Source organism: Lampris incognitus, chromosome 9 (genome assembly GCF_029633865.1).
Source record: "Lampris incognitus isolate fLamInc1 chromosome 9, fLamInc1.hap2, whole genome shotgun sequence".
Lineage (NCBI taxonomy): Eukaryota > Metazoa > Chordata > Actinopteri > Lampriformes > Lampridae > Lampris > Lampris incognitus.
In genome coordinates, this window is record NC_079219.1 from 28,038,162 (window position 1) to 28,056,114 (window position 17,953).

Genomic DNA, 17,953 nt, shown 5'->3' on the forward strand with positions numbered 1-17,953 from the left:
GTCAAGTTATCAGTTAACACGGTATTATTCTGAAATGGAATGCAAGGAAAATTACTGAAGGGTTGTTTAGAGACTACAGTGCGTTATGACAACATGTGTAAGAAAGGCCTATGACGGTGTCAAAAATATATACCTTGCCGGAGGCCCCCTAGATTTTGAGGCCCTAGGCTTCAGCCTGCCAAGCCTATAGGTAAATGTGGCACTGTCAGTGGGCTTAATAGGGATTGGGAAAACAATGACATTTATGCACCCAAGCAATGGTCAGTTGAAATGTTATTTGCTTACAAGGGACGTTCAGCCCTTCGGGGACTTTATGTGGCCAACAGCTGTATTATTCGATTCCTTTGATATTTTCTCCATCCGTCAACGTGGGTTCCAGGCATGTGAATATTTGTTGTGTGCCCCTCTGTCTGTTGTGTACACGTTGCAAATATTACATAGTTCATTTTTACAAACTTAACTTTAAGAGGTTAGTTAGCATTCGGTTAAAGCAGTTAGAGTAGTTAGAGCTAAAGAGAAGGGAATAACTGAAAGTGAGAGAGAGATGGTCGCTCGTAGTGCGTGGGCCCATTTTGCCCATAAGTGGTAGTTCTAGAGTGGGAGAGGAGGGGGTGTTCAGAGGACATTGGGTCCACTGGGGATTCAAGGTAGGTTTTATTATTATTAATAATAATAATGATAATAATAATATAATTTGTCTTCTTTACTATAGAACTAATGTCTAATAGTTGGAAGGTAACCTTTACCTCATGGAACTGTAAGGGTTTGAGAAAAATTATAAAGGGGAAACAAGTGATGAGCAGGATAAAATTGTTGCAATCAAAAATAGTTTTCTTGTAAGAAACTCACCTGTTGAGTGGGGATATCTCTAAAATAAGAAGAAGATAGCAAGGCCAGGTGTTGTCTGCTCCCTATACCACCCATGCTAGAGGAGTTATGATACTAATTCATAAATCTGTCCCACTACAGATCCAAAATATAGTTAAGGACCCTGCTGGTAGATATATCATGGTCCAGGATACTTTATTATTTGAAAATATAAATCTGATAAATGTGTATGGCCCAATGAAGATAATCCTAAATTTTATAATAATCTGTTTCTGACTGTTTCAAATCTGCCTGGGCAATTCATAATAGTCGGTGAGTTTAATTGCATGTTAGACCCATTGAGGGACAAATCATCCATTTAGATAATACTCACACCAGATTAAGGAAGACAATATACCATTTTATGAAAGAATTGAACTTGTTGGATATTTGGACACATGGTAAACCAAATGCAGTAGAATATTGCTGTTATTCCAGCACTTATAAAACTTACGAATAGACTACTTTTTAGTCTCAGCACTACTTGTTTCCAAAATTGAGGAATGTCATTGTAGCAGTATGATTCTGTCTGACCATGCAGCTATATCTTTGATTTATAAAGACACTAAACTTGTGAGTCATCCCCCGAAATGGCGCTTTCAACCAGGGTAGCTTGTGGACCCCACATTCATACATTCATTGATTGTTTAGATAAACAAATTGATTTGTATTTTGAATGCAACACTTGCCAAATGTCTGCTAGCACAAGATGTGAGGCATTCAAGGCATTTATTAGAGGTCAGATAACTTGTTTGATCAGCTCAACAAAAAAAAGTGCCCAAAGAAATAGAAACAGATCTCTACCAAAATGGGCCTAGCTCTATAGATGCACATGCAAAACTACTCATACTTAGATCCAGGGGTTAAAGTGGGATTTGGTAAGTGGGGGATCTCTGTATTAGAGAGGTGGGCAAAAGTGCGGGAGTGATAGTCGGCCTCAATACTGCGTCTCAAATCAGGAAATTAACCCTACGAGCACATGCACACACACACACACTACATGCTGTCTGGCTTCACCAGACAGCAAGCAGGTGCGGGTCACGTGAGGACGCGATATCATTCAAACTTTTAGAAAAAGTAAAGTAGTATAAAAATAGAAGAACGACTTTATTTGCGATTTATTTTGTAATGCTTGTGAATTGGCTGCATCATGTTTTTTGTTTTAAATTTTACTGTGACAAAAAGGTTGAAATTTCTCCTGTCTACAGAAAGCCGGATCTCAGCTCCGGTTGACTTGGGGGAGGAGAGGAAGTGCCAGTGTCGGGATCCGGGTAGCTCCGGCCCACTTTAATCACTGCTTAGATCACAGTATAGTGAACTGTCAGCTAACAAAGCAACTGTCAATTTAATGAAATTCAGACAGTCCTAATATGACCAGGGAGAAAAGCCTGGGAAACTTTTAGCATGGCACATTAAATAACAACAAACAGAAAGGTCCATTAACTGCACCGAAACTCCACACGGTAGAGCTATAGCGGATCCAACAGAGATTAATGAGGCCTTCTATGGGAAATTGTATAGTTCTGAGTGCTCTTTCAGTCTGGATATGCAGACACAATTCCTAAACAACCTTAATATTCCTAGAATTTCTGAAGAGGAAAGTTGAGCATTAGATGGAGAATTAACAAAACTGGAAATTGCAAAAGTGATTGGCTGTATGCAGGCTGGAAAAGCAGTGGGTCCAGATGGCCATCCATATAGGTATTTATAAAAAAAATCAGTCCAAATTACTTTCACCCCTTTTGGAGATGTTTCAGGAGTCCTTCAGGAATGTTTTTCTCCCCATATCCATGAAGTGTGCCATAAATCACATTACTTCCAAAAGCAGGGAAACCAAACACAAAATCAATCAATAAAGTTGCATTTTATAAAGTGCTTTTCTAGCTGCAACAGCCACTCAAAGTGCTTTACATTTCTGGTCAAATCTGAATTTCAGACACCTGTTAGAATAGAACACAAATGTGGAAATATGTGCCCAATTAGCCTTTAACGTTCAGACTTTGCAAAGTCCTTGTGTAACCCACATGATTACATGTACCCTGTGACGTATGTAAGTTCCACGAGTAGCCTCTAGGAGGCACACGAGCTACAGAGTTTAAACCATGCAAACAACCGTCGACAATAGAGAAGAGAAATACGGATATTTAGAAATACGGACAACTTTGACTATGGATACCTGAATTATTGATATTTGAACTACGGATATTTGAGCTACAGGACATTTGAACTACGACAAAAAAGATCCCTCCCACGAAGCTTCCTTGGTGAGCCGCTAGCCAAAGCTAAAAAGTAAACAGCTTTCTGTGTTCCATGTAATCATAGCCATTTACGTAGGATATCTTGATTTTATCCAAAGACAGACGATCTCCCGTTGAAGGAAGAAGGAAGACTCTTTTCTCTTGTGTTTTGTACGCTGCTGGAATCCTGGTGAGATAAGAGTTTAAAATCTTGAAATCTAAAGACTGACAATTTTCCATTGGTTGCTAAGCTAAGCTAACCCAGCTAAAACGTATATCTATGATCCTTAGCAGTTCCCATATGATTCAGAGCTTTAAAACCAGTCAGGACACCCGGTCCATAGGGTTTATTTGATGTAGGAATGTTAGACATTTTAATATAATAATATGCTTGTTGTTAAAAAAAACTGTAAGCTCCAGTTGCCACTAGCCACCGAGCCAACTCGGGCTACATGGCATGCATGGAACCCATAGCAGCCAGCTAGACGTGAATTCACGTTGATAGTGCCGCAGCCTGGCTGCGATGACATTGTTTTTAACTGTTCTTACAGCAATAGGCTGTTGTCATTCAGCCGCATATTAGTTATATGTAGGAAATGATTTAATTCTGAGAATTGACTCTAGATTTGGGTATTTTTATTTTTGTTTGTAATTGTTTGATAGAGATTGCAATTAATAAGGAATCTGTACAATTTTGTGCAGACTGTTTTTTTAGTACCCCGAATAACCCCCCTTGCTACACCCTTTTGGAACCCTTGGATACCCCCTTTGGATTGCCCCCATCATCGCCCTGGATTTGGATTCATCATCATCGCCTCTACATTAACTTGCCCCTGTGATTGTGGTAGGATCTGGACATTGCACCTTGCACAGATTGGAAGACTGAATCATTCCCCCTTTTCTTTTCTTTATTATTTTCTTTGAGTGCACTCATACTTTATTTTGGATTATTTTCTTTAATTTGTTAGTGTAGAATATGGCTGCATAAGTAATATATTAGAAGGGTATAAAATAGAATATAGATAGATATAGACAATAAATAGAATATTAGGAAGAACTTTTAAAAAGTATAATAGAGTAAAATATATATATATATATATATCACATCTAATTTAGTATTGATATTGAAATAACTTTACTTTGAACTGTTGAAATAAATTGTTTTTTTTATTGTAAACTATACCCACGAGTGTGTGTGTTGTCTTTGGGGTGAGTACTAGAATCCGGTCTAGAAAAAAACCTACACCAATCTCCACTGAACTTAGACATTAGACTATAAACTGTCCCTGCGCAAGCATAGGCCCATTCCCCTGTCGTGCAGGTTACAGAAAGTTGGCGAGCCAGCCAGGAGATTGGTTAATTAGCGTTTCAGGCCATATACTACCCCACTGACCACACCTCTCTATAAAATACTTGATTATATATTTTTTTATTTTGAAAATAACACAGTCAATATGGATCTTTGCAATCAGTATAAAGTCCATGGACAAAACTGCTTATTAGTTGAAGGTGTCAATGAAATGAGCTCTGCCGAAACGATAATAAGCTTCTTCGAACAACATGGGAAGATCTCATCCTGCATCAGAGTTGTGGATGAGCCCAACCAACCTAATGGTAGGATAATAATAGAATTTGAGTGTGAAAAGTCAATCACCAGGATAACCCCAGATACCCTTGGCCTTATACCTAGCCCTGTTGATCCAACTACTCTATGGAATGTCAGAACAATTAGACAAATATGTCAAGAGGAAATAGGCAAAGACTTAGCCCAGCAATATCTCGAAGAACTCAGCGCTATTGGTGGTAGTGCCATGTCAGGCTATGCCTCCATCTTAGAAAATGAACTGAGGCGCATTCGGTCTACAGCATCACAGAAAACTGACAACACGTCTTTACCGGAACACAGCCCTATGCAAGACACTAAGCCTAGCATTGATGTTGAGCACACGCCTAGCATGACCCAAGAATGTAACAGACGGCCATCTATATCTGACATTCACCGTGCTCCAACCACACACTCATCCATGCGTAATTCAATGAGCCTTGAAGAAGACATCATTAATCCCCCGAGCATCCAGAACGTAGTAGTAGAACATGTTATTAAGAATGAGTCAACACAACCATACAGTAGCCCAAGTAAAATTCGAACCTTCTCAGGTAGGCTTCCAAAGCCAAATGGGGAAGTAGATTATGAAGCTTGGAGAACTCAAGTTGAGCTGCTTCTAAGTGACACCTATGTCACCGATTCACAAAAAATCAGAAAGGTTCTAGAGAGTTTGGTTGGTCCAGCTTCTGACATGGTGAAACCACTTAGTGTCAATGCAAACCCTGTTGCGTACGTAAACCACATCAAATCAGCCTTTGGAGTCGTAGAAGATGGAGAAGAGCTTTTTGCTGCATTCTTGAGTGCAAACCAGAATTCTGGAGAGAAGCCATCTGATTATTTATTCAGACTTCAGACCCTCCTCACTAAAGTCATCTCTAGAGGGGGAGCTTCACTTGTAGATTCAGAAAAACACTTAATAAGACAGTTCTGCAGAGGATGCTGGGACCACTCGTTGATTTTAGGTCTTCAGCTTGAACAGAAAAAAAATAGCCCACCCTCATTTCCTGAATTGCTTCATCAGCTTAGGATAGAAGAAGGCCGTCGTTCAGCTAAACTAGATAGGATGAAGAAACATCTAGGGAGCTCAAAAGCTTCAGTGCATGCCCACACTGTTTATGGAATCGAAGCCCCAGCCGAAAACAAAAATGAAGACACACAGAAACTCCGCGATGAGGTAGCTGAGTTAAAGAAACAAATTGCAACCCTGTCCATCAAGGAAGAACCACAGCCAAACAGAACTCAGATTGAAACCAGCTGCATGGTCATGAATGCCTCCACACCTCGAATTTACACGCCTCGTTTTCCCAAGCCATGGTTCTGCTTTAAATGTGGTGGAGATGGTCACATTGCTGCCCACTGTGTGAGTGCCCCCAACCCCGCTCTTGTCCATCAAAAGAACACCAAGCTGAGACAAAAACGTGAAGCTCACAGGAATACGCATACCCTCACCTCCATGCCTTTAAACTAGTAGCAGCTCCTGTTTCGGGACGTTCAGGAGCTAAGTACCAGCATAAGAGTCCCAAACCCATTAATGATATTATGAATAGAACCCAGACAAGAAAAAATAGATACAGACAAAGATACCAAAATAGCCAATCCCTTCCCTGTGAACTTGTAGGGCCACGCTGCACTGCATCTGTCTCCATTGAAGGAATAGAATGTGAATCAATCCTTGACACCGGTTCCCAAGTAACAACCATTTCAGAGACATTCTACTTGAACCACTTATCGTTCCTCCCCATCCAGCCCATTCAGACTCTTTTCCAGATAGAAGGTGCAGGTGGCCAACATGTTCCTTACCAGGGTTATATCCAAGCCCTCATCTCCTTCCCCAGCAGCATCACTGGCGTAGCTGAACAGGTCTCTTCATTAGTTCTCATTGTGCCAAATTGCCATTTTAACACTCAGATTCCCCTATTGATTGGAACCAATGTCCTTGACAGATTATATGAAGGTGGCATAGAAAAGCATGGAAGAGTATTCTTACAAAGGCCCAATATCAATAGTGACTGTATCTTGCTGTTCCAGCATGTTGCCCTAAGTCATCAGGAAGAGATTTCAGCCAATCATGTTAAGTTGCATGGACGCCATCCTGTCACCATTCCACCAGGAAGAAAAGTGTCTGTCTTTGGAGATGTCAGAGTGAAGAAACATTTCCCACGTTCCCTTTTCGTGGTCGAATCCCCTGAAACCGTTTCCTTACCTGGTGGAGTGTTCGTTGAAAATTCCTTGATAGAAACTCCACTTCGATCTTTAAACAAGATTCCTGTCATTCTCAGAAATGTGACTGATCGTAGTGTCACACTGCATCCAAGGCAGGTGATAGCTGAAATGATGGTAGCACAGTATGTGATGCCGTCTGAATCCCAAAATATGACTGTGCCTGACATCCCTCAGTCTCAGAGTAACACCACCAACTTTGATTTGGAAGATTCCCCCATTCCAGAAGAGTGGAAAAAACGGATCACACACCAGCTGAACAGCATGCCAGAGGTGTTTGCTGTTGATGACTTGTCTCATGGTCATACGACTGCAGTAAAACATCGCATCCGACTCCAGGATGAGGCCCCTTTTAGACAGCGACCCAGACCCATTCATCCCTCTGACAGAGAAGCTGTCAAACAACACCTAAGAGAGCTGCTAGACGCTGGAATTATTCGCGAGTCAGAGTCTCCATTTGCTTCCCCCATTGTAGTTGTCAAGAAGAAGAATGGTGCAATAAGACTCTGCATAGATTTCAGGAAGCTGAACATGAGAACGATCAAAGATGCCTATGCTCTCCCCAACATCGAAGACACCTTCTCTGCTCTTAGTGGAGCCAAATGGTTTACTGTCATGGATCTGAAGTCAGGCTACTATCAAGTAGAAGTTGCAGAGGAAGATAAGCACAAGACCGCTTTTGTCTGCCCTCTAGGCTTCTATGAGTTTAATCGTATGCCCCAAGGTGTGACAAATGCACCAAGCACCTTTCAGAGACTGATGGAGAAATGTGTTGGAGACCTGCATCTCAATGAAGTACTAGTATTTCTGGATGACCTGATTGTCTTCTCTGACACACTAGACGAGCACGAGGCCAGATTGATGAAAGTGTTGAACCGGCTCAAAGACTATGGCCTAAAGTTGTCCCCTGAAAAATGCCATTTTTTCCAGACTTCTGTTAAATACCTTGGCCATGTTGTAGATGCCAATGGAGTCCACACAGATCCAAGCAAAGTCTCTGATTTGAGAGAATGGCCTCAACCCACCAACAGAAAAGAGCTCAAATGCTTCCTAGGATTTGCTGGATATTACCGACGTTTTGTGGAAGGGTACTCTAAAATAGCAAAGCCATTGAATGCTCTAACTGCTGGCTATGTTGCTCCAAGGAAAAGAGGGAAGATTTACAAGAAGGACAGGGTCAAGACTTCCATCAATCCCACCTTACCTTTTGGAAATGAGTGGACTGAAGAGTGTGACGTTGCTTTTAGAACTCTCATAGATAAACTGACTTCGGCCCCTGTTCTTGCCTTCGCCAATCCCAATCTTCCTTACATCCTGCATACTGATGCCAGCCGCGATGGTCTCGGTGCTGCGCTCTATCAGGAACACGATGGGAAGCTGAGGGTTGTACCTTATGCCAGCAGAGGACTATCCAGAAGTGAACAAAACTATCCTGCCCACAAGCAAGAGTACCTCGCCTTGAAATGGGCCATCTGTGAGAAATTCCATGATTACCTCTATGGAACAGAATTTCAGGTTTTAACAGACAATAACCCCCTAACTTATGTGTTGACCACAGCAAAGCTTGATGCAGCAGGACATCGCTGGTTAGCCGCTCTGTCAACCTACAGATTCACCATAAAGTATAGGGCTGGGATCAGCAATCAAGATGCCGATGGGTTGTCCAGAAAACCCCAGAGTCCGTCAGAAGAAGATGAGGAGTTCAAGCAGGAGAAAGCGAGGATAGAAGAGCTGAAGCAAAGGGTTTTGGATGGAGAAAGCAAAACTGTTTCTGGTGACATGCTGTCTGCTTTATGTCAACGCCACTCTGCGACCACTTTGGCTGACTATTTGCAGCCAGAACTCCCCATTCTTGCTGAATCCTTAGCTTTAGATGCTTCTGCCATCCCTGATGACTTTGTGTTCTCTGGACAAGGCACCCTCCCTGGAATGACTCACAATGACTGGTATCAGTCTCCAAGACAGGATCCATCTATCAGACGTGTGATCAGTTTCATTCAAGGAAACCGAAAACCCACTTTTCAAGAGATGTCCTCTGAACTGTCAGAAGTCAAGCTGCTCCTTAGAGAATGGAATAGACTAGAGCTTATAGATGGAGTACTGTTCAGGAAATGTCTTGATCGTGGGAATCAGATCTATCAGCTGGTGCTGCCTAGTAGCCACAGAGAAAGAGCATTGCAAGGCCTTCATGATGAAGTCGGTCATCTTGGCGCTCAGCGTGTCCTTCATCTTGTTCGTTCCAGATTTTTCTGGCCAAAGATGTTTCAGTCTGTTGAACAGAAGTGTAGGACTTGTGAAAGATGCGTGAGGCGGAAAGCCAATTCCCAGCGTGCTGCTCATATGGAGAATATACAGACCAGTTATCCCCTTGAACTGGTGTGTATGGATTACCTCTGTATTGAGCCTGATAGTAAGGACACTAGAAACATCCTCGTCATCACGGATCACTTCACCAAGTTTGCCGTTGCCATCCCCACGAAAGACCAAAAGGCGAATACGGTTGCCAAAACACTGTGGGAAAACTTCATTGTACAGTATGGTTTTCCAAGTCGCCTTCTCAGTGACCAGGGGAGAGATTTTGAATCCCACACCATCAAGGAGTTGTGCTGTCTGATTGGAACCGAAAAGATCAGAACCACGCCATACCATCCACATGGAAACCCTGTCGAGAGATTTAACAGGACCCTTCTCAGCATGCTCGGGACACTAGAAGACAAGGATAAATATCATTGGAGGGACTTTGTCAAACCGCTAGTCCATGCATACAATTGCACGAAAAATGACACCACAGGCTACTCTCCATATGAATTGTTGTTTGGTAGACAGCCAAGACTACCCATTGATCTGGTTCTAGGCCTTACACCAGACCAAATTGGATTCAAGTCGCATTCAGAGTATGTTAAACATCTTCGACAGCGCCTCCAAGACAGCTATGCACTTGCTTCTGAAAGCTCTAAGAAGATGGGAGAGAAGAGTAAAGCCGGGTTTGATAAAAAGATCAGAGCCGCAGAACTTGTTACCGGAGATAGAGTCCTGGTGAAGAATGTCAATTTAAGAGGAAAACATAAACTTGCGGACAGATGGGAAAAGGAAGTCCATACTGTGGTGAAGAGGATGGGAGATGGCCCAGTGTATGTCGTCAACCAAGAACAGGGTGAAGGTCCACACCGTACCCTTCACAGAGACCTTCTTCTGCCCTGCGGCTTTCTACCTGTTACAGATAAAGTCTCAGAACCTGACACAAACTTACCAACAAGGAGGCTGAGACGCAGGGAAACAGTCTCGCAGCAGACCAGGCACGACAATATTGTTGACCCAGATATGCCCAGCAGTGACGAGGATGAGGATTGCTATCCACAGATCTCCACAAGGTTTCCCCAAAGCATTAGGACAACCACACAGGCCACCCCTCTAGCACGTGCCACGGAACTGTTGAACCCAGTCGGGTTGAATCCAAGTCCGTCGGAGTTCTCCCAATCTGATAGTCCACTCCTTAGTGAAGTACCCCATACTCCTGAGTCTGTTCACAATCAGTTACTTGAAAAGAAACCAATTGGGCGTGAGACAGAAGTAGTCACAGATGAATTCTCTCAACCTGTTCGAAGACACTTACCTGAGGGAGACCCCGCATCATCTACTACTGTTGTACCTCAACTTGGACCTATTGAAGGACGTTCACCTGAAAACAACCCACTTGAACCCGAGAGTGCACCGCCCACTGGTGTGACAGGCCAGGCTGACCTGTCTGACGGAAACCCGTCTGAGAGCGAACCGATCAGAAGATCTATCAGAGAAAGACATCCCCCTGAGAGACTCTGTTATGGTGAACTAGGAAGACCTTTAGTCCTAGCCATGGCCTCATTTTTCGAAAGTTTGGGCAGAAATGTCCCTGATTCTTCTAGAGTGCCCTCTGCAAGACCATACAGTGTTTAGACGCATGCAGAGACTGATGCGGTTTAGAGGGGGAGAATGTAACCCACATGATTACATGTACCCTGTGACGTATGTAAGTTCCACGAGTAGCCTCTAGGAGGCACACGAGCTACAGAGTTTAAACCATGCAAACAACCGTCGACAATAGAGAAGAGAAATACGGATATTTAGAAATACGGACAACTTTGACTATGGATACCTGAATTATTGATATTTGAACTACGGATATTTGAGCTACAGGACATTTGAACTACGACAAAAAAGATCCCTCCCACGAAGCTTCCTTGGTGAGCCGCTAGCCAAAGCTAAAAAGTAAACAGCTTTCTGTGTTCCATGTAATCATAGCCATTTACGTAGGATATCTTGATTTTATCCAAAGACAGACGATCTCCCGTTGAAGGAAGAAGGAAGACTCTTTTCTCTTGTGTTTTGTACGCTGCTGGAATCCTGGTGAGATAAGAGTTTAAAATCTTGAAATCTAAAGACTGACAATTTTCCATTGGTTGCTAAGCTAAGCTAACCCAGCTAAAACGTATATCTATGATCCTTAGCAGTTCCCATATGATTCAGAGCTTTAAAACCAGTCAGGACACCCGGTCCATAGGGTTTATTTGATGTAGGAATGTTAGACATTTTAATATAATAATATGCTTGTTGTTAAAAAAAACTGTAAGCTCCAGTTGCCACTAGCCACCGAGCCAACTCGGGCTACATGGCATGCATGGAACCCATAGCAGCCAGCTAGACGTGAATTCACGTTGATAGTGCCGCAGCCTGGCTGCGATGACATTGTTTTTAACTGTTCTTACAGCAATAGGCTGTTGTCATTCAGCCGCATATTAGTTATATGTAGGAAATGATTTAATTCTGAGAATTGACTCTAGATTTGGGTATTTTTATTTTTGTTTGTAATTGTTTGATAGAGATTGCAATTAATAAGGAATCTGTACAATTTTGTGCAGACTGGTTTTTTAGTACCCCGAACAACCCCCCTTGCTACACCCTTTTGGAACCCTTGGATACCCCCTTTGGATTGCCCCCATCATCGCCCTGGATTTGGATTCATCATCATCGCCTCTACATTAACTTGCCCCTGTGATTGTGGTAGGATCTGGACATTGCACCTTGCACAGATTGGAAGACTGAATCATTCCCCCTTTTCTTTTCTTTATTATTTTCTTTGAGTGCACTCATACTTTATTTTGGATTATTTTCTTTAATTTGTTAGTGTAGAATATGGCTGCATAAGTAATATATTAGAAGGGTATAAAATAGAATATAGATAGATATAGACAATAAATAGAATATTAGGAAGAACTTTTAAAAAGTATAATAGAGTAAAATATATATATATATATATATATATATATATATCACATCTAATTTAGTATTGATATTGAAATAACTTTACTTTGAACTGTTGAAATAAATTGTTTTTTTTATTGTAAACTATACCCACGAGTGTGTGTGTTGTCTTTGGGGTGAGTACTAGAATCCGGTCTAGAAAAAAACCTACACCAATCTCCACTGAACTTAGACATTAGACTGTAAACTGTCCCTGCGCAAGCATAGGCCCATTCCCCTGTCGTGCAGGTTACACTTGCAAGAAGATTGGAGGGCCTCCTTCCTCGGGTAGTGGGAGAGGACCAAAATGGATTTATTCAAGGTAGACAGGGCTTTCACAATGTCAGACAAGTGCTCAATATTTTACACAGCTAGAGAGGTGTGACAGACACGACCTTACTCTCACTTGATGCAGAGAAGGCCTTTGACTATGTTGAATGGCCTTATCTGTTTCAGGTGCCTACCCGCTTGTACAGGGCTCACTGCAGAAATGTTGACCAATAATGTAGTCTCTAAACGTCTCGGTTTTTTTGGGGGGGGGATTCCCCCCCCCTTTTTCTCCCCAAGCGTACGCGGCCAATTACTCCACTCCTCCAACTCATCCCGGTCGCTGCTCTACCCCCTCTGCCGATCCGGGCAGGGCTGCAGACTACCACATGCCTCCTCCAATACAAAGTGAGGAGTTTCATCAGCGGGAGTAGCGCGTGGGAGGATCACGCTATTCCCCCAGTTCCCCCCCCCCCCAAACAGGCGCCCCGACCGACCAGACGAGGCGCTAGTGCAGCAACCAGGACACACATCCGGCTTCCCAACCGCAGACATGGCCAACTGACCTTTTGCAAAGTACCGCCCCAGAACGGTGCTTGTCCAATCCTACCTTACTGCTGCTCACTAATCATCACCTCTCCTCTTAACCTAGCTTCTATTACTCTTTCCCATATCTTCATGCTGTGGCTGATCAACTTTATACCTCTGTAGTTGCTACAATTCTGCACATCGCCCTTATTCTTGAAAATCGGTACCAGTATGCTTCTTCTCCACTCCTCAGGCATCCTCTCACTTTCCAAGATTGTGTTAAACAATCTAGTTAAAAACTCCACTACCATCTCTCGTAAACATCTCCATGCCTCCACAGGTATGTCATCAGGACCAACTACCTTTCCACTCTTCATCCTCTTCATAGCTGCCCTCACTTCCTCCTTGCTAATCCACCGCACTTCCCGATTCACTATCCCCACATCATCCAACCTTCTCTCTCTCATTTTCCTCATTCATCAGCCCCTCAAAGTACTCCTTCCCTCTCAGCACACTCTTCTCACTTGTCAGCACATTTCCATCTCTATCCTTGATCGGCCTAACCTGCTGCACATCCTTCCCAGCTCAGTGCCCAATTAACTGTAAATACATATACAACGGGTGTATACTGCTGTAAATTATTGTTACCATTATAACATATAATATAGTATATTATTATATAATATATAATAAATACATAGTATATATTTTAATGTGTGTATATATATATATATATAGTATTTTTATAGTATGTTTATATATAGTATTTTTGCACATTCAGCTACCCATGGCTCCCACATTAATGAGCAGACATCTGCCATACTAGCCTACATTAACTTTTGCACTGAGAGTGTCACAACAAAAAAATCAATCTACACCTTTCCAAAACAGAAACCCCGGATGACCAGTGAGGTCCGGCAGCTGCTGAAAGTCTGGGATGCAACGTTCAAGTCTGGTAACTTTGAGGCCTACAGCGCAGCCAGATCCAACCCCAAAAAGGGCATCAGACCAGCCAAACATAAATATTCCCTATGAATAGAGGACCACTTTCACAATAACTCCGTCCCCGGCGAATGTGGCAAGGCATTCAATCTATCACAGACTACAAAAGCTCCAATAGCGGTCCCACTGTCCATGATGCCTCCCTGCAAGACAAGCTAAACCATTTCTATGCCTGCTTCGACAAGGACAATACTGACCCGGCCACAAAAATCCCCAGCCATCCAGAAAACTAGGTGCTCACTCTATCGATTGCAGATGTCAGAGAATCACTGCGTAGAGTGAACACACGGAACGCTGCCAGACCGGACGGCATACCGGGTCAGGTCCTCCAGGAATGTGCCGACTAGCTGGCTGAGGTCTTCACAACTATATTTAACCTCTCACTGTCCCAATCCATAGTCCCAGCATGTTTTAAGACCACCTCTATCATTCCTGTCCCCAAGAAACCAACATCCACGTGTCTGAATAACTACCGACCCATAGCACTCACCCCCATTGACATGAAGTGCTTCGAGAGACTGGTTCTGGCTCACATCAAAAACATTAACCCCCCCCACATTCGACCCACATCAGTTTGCCTACCGTCCCAAAAGGTCTACTGAGGATGCCATTGCCACTGCCCTGCACTTTCCTCTGACCCATCTTGAACTTAACAACACATACATCCGGATGCTGTTTATAGATTATAGCTCTGCCTTCAACACTATCATCCCCGCCAAACTAACCACCAAACTCTTCTCCCTTGGCCTCAACCCCTCCCTCTGTAACTGGACCCTGGACTTCCTGATCAACAGACCTCAGTCTGTTAGGTTAAGTGACCACACCTCCTCCACCCTGACCCTCAGCACAGGTGCCCCTCAAGGCTGTGTTCTGAGCCCCCTCCTTTTCTCCCTCTTTACCTATGACTGCCTGCCAACTCACCCTTCAAATGTTATAGTTAAGTTTGCAGATGACACCACAGTCATTGGTCATATCACCAACAATAACGAGACGGACTACATGGACGAGATTCAGCACCTCACATCATGGTGTACTACCAACAATCTTGTCCTCAATGTGCAGAAGACGAAGGAGCTGATTGTGGACTTCAGGAGGTCTAGAAACTGCAGCCACTCCCCCATACACATCAATGGGTTGGAAGTGGAGTGCGTTTCCAGCTTTAAATTCTTTGGAGTCCACATCAGCGAGGAACTTTCCTGGGCATTAAACACCCAGGACCTTGTGAAAAAGGCCCAACAATGCCTGCATTTCCTGAGGAGGCTGAGGAGCACCCGTCTATCCCCCAAAATTCTCACCAACTTCTACCACTGCACCATAGAGAGCATCCTGACCAGCTGCATCTCAGTGTGGTACGGCAACTGCACCTCAGTAAACCAAAAAGCTCTCCAGCGGGTCAACAAGGCGGCCCAGCATATCACCGGTACCCAGCTCCCAGCCATAAAAGACATTTATCACAAACGCTGCCTTCGAAGGGGTCTGAGCATCAGCAGAGATCCCACCCGCCCCAACCATGGACTGTTCTCCCCCCTGCGCTCTGGGAGGTGCTACAGGAGTCTCAGAGCCCGCACTACCAGGCTCAAAAAATGCTTCTTTCCACAAGCTGTTGTCGACCTGAACTTGGCCACCCACTGAATGTCTGTAGATATTTTTTTTAATATTTTGTACTCTTGCTCTTATTTAACTTATTTTTAGCTTCTGGTCTTCATGTGTGTATATCTTATACTGTGTTTGCTGTGTTTGTCTGTGTCTGTCTTGCACTGTTTGGTGAAGCCACAGCCCTCATTTCATTTCTAACATGTGCATGCACATTGTTTTTAATGACAATAAATTGAATTGAATTGAATAATATTAGTATATAGTATGATATGTAAGCGTCATAAATTACTCAGCCATAACAAAACTCTATTGTTGTGACATACCTTGTTGTACATATGTACTTGACTTCAGTATTCTATTTATTATTCCATTTTTTTTTTTTCAGAATCAAAATAAACTTTATTGGTCAAGTGTGCCTATGCACATGAGGAATTTGACTCCGGTAACAGCAGCTACTAGCACTTGCAGACATCACTCACATGAAAAAAGAAAACAAAGCAACGAACATAAAAGAAAAAAACAAGAAGTAAATGATATAACAACAGGACATTGGAGTCAAGCGTGTATGCACAACAGGTATGTTGTCACGATACAGAGTTTTGTTATGTTTGAGTAATCAATAACCTATGCCCATATATTATACCATATTTCTTATAGACTATATTGCCCATACACTATACCATACCACAACTCCACAACCCATCATGCCCATGCACAATACTATATACTCTCACTATATTACACTCTTATTTACCATAAGTGTACACTGTATATTATGTATATTTTATATTAGATATTTGAACTACTTTGGTTCTCCTTTCCCACTATGTCCTGTTGTCAATTCTGCCTTGGTGTTGTATGTTTTGTCTTTGTGTGAGAGTTTTTAGACTAGCTGCAAACTAATTTCCCTGCAAGGGACAATAAAGATGCTTTGACTTTGATATTCACCTACCATCCACCTCACAACTACATTATATACCTACGTTACAACCACAACAATAACAGCAATAATTGTAACCAGTACGGAGCAGTTGAATGTGCATTTACAATTGTAATTGTATTGCACATCTGGTTTAAGGAATTAGTGCACGTCCTAAATATGTAGGTGAGATATCTTGACCAGAGGGGACTATTTACAAAGTGTCATATTTACATAAGTGTCTATTCCTTGCCTTTTTTGTGAGTGATATAGGCTCCAGCATCCCCGTGACCCTGACAGCAGGATAAGTGGTTCGGATAAAGGATGGCTGGATGGATATGTACAGTTACAGTCAAAATTATTAGCCCCCTTTATGAAATCAAACAAAACCCTTAACTTTTCCAAGGAAATTACCATAACCGAAAGTGTTTATAGTTTAATTGCTTCTAAAAGAACAAAGGCAAACTCCCCACTAAGCTTGATTAAGATATTTTATTTTAGGGTTGAAGGCCTCACCCTTCCTTCGCCAAACAAAAGCAACACCAATGTACCCAAACAGCTCAAGTTTAGTCTCATCAGACCAAAGGACAGACTTCCAAAACTCATGCTCATGTTTCAAATGTTCACGGGCAAACTTCAGTCTGGCTTTGATGTTCCGCTGTGTGAGCAATGGAGTTTTTTTGGACGATGACCTCGAAGCCCACCACAATGAAGAGCCCTCACAACAGTCTTCCTTGAAACAGCAAGTCCAGAAGAGGCCAGTTCAGCAACAATCATCTTGACAGAGATCGGGACTATTTTCCTCTCCAATGTTTTTGAAATTTTGCACTTTCAACCATTCCCAGGTTTGTTTCTAACAGAATTTGTCTCCTTGTGCTTTGCAATGACGCAACGTAACGTACAGCTGTTCTAGACACTGTGAAATGTTTGGAAATGGCAGTGTAGTCTTCCCCCTTAAGATGAGCATCCACTATCTTCTTTCTGAGTTCCAGACTGATTTCTTTACTTTTTGGCATGATGAAATTACTTCTTACCAAGAATTTAAGAGTATTCCCTCTCAATCAAGTGTTCAAGTGCCACTAGCCCTGTTCATTGGAGTCCCTTAAGTAAAGTTCAATGCTGATTGATTGCTCAGGTGTGTTTTGAAAGCAAAAAAAAATCACATGGGGGGTAATAATTTTGACCACCTTAATTTTCACTACATTTGGTATAAAGCAAACCTGAAGATTTATTTTATATCCCAAAATGTACCAAATAGGGGCCTTAACATTGATGAATGTTTTACTATGTAAAGTTTTATGAATGATGCAAACATTGGGCATAATTTTAGGGAAATCTTCCATAGTTCCTTGGGGGCTAATAATTTTGACCTTAACTGTAAGTACTGGAAGCTGCTATTCAACCGGAGTCAAATTCCTTGTATGCATAAGCGCA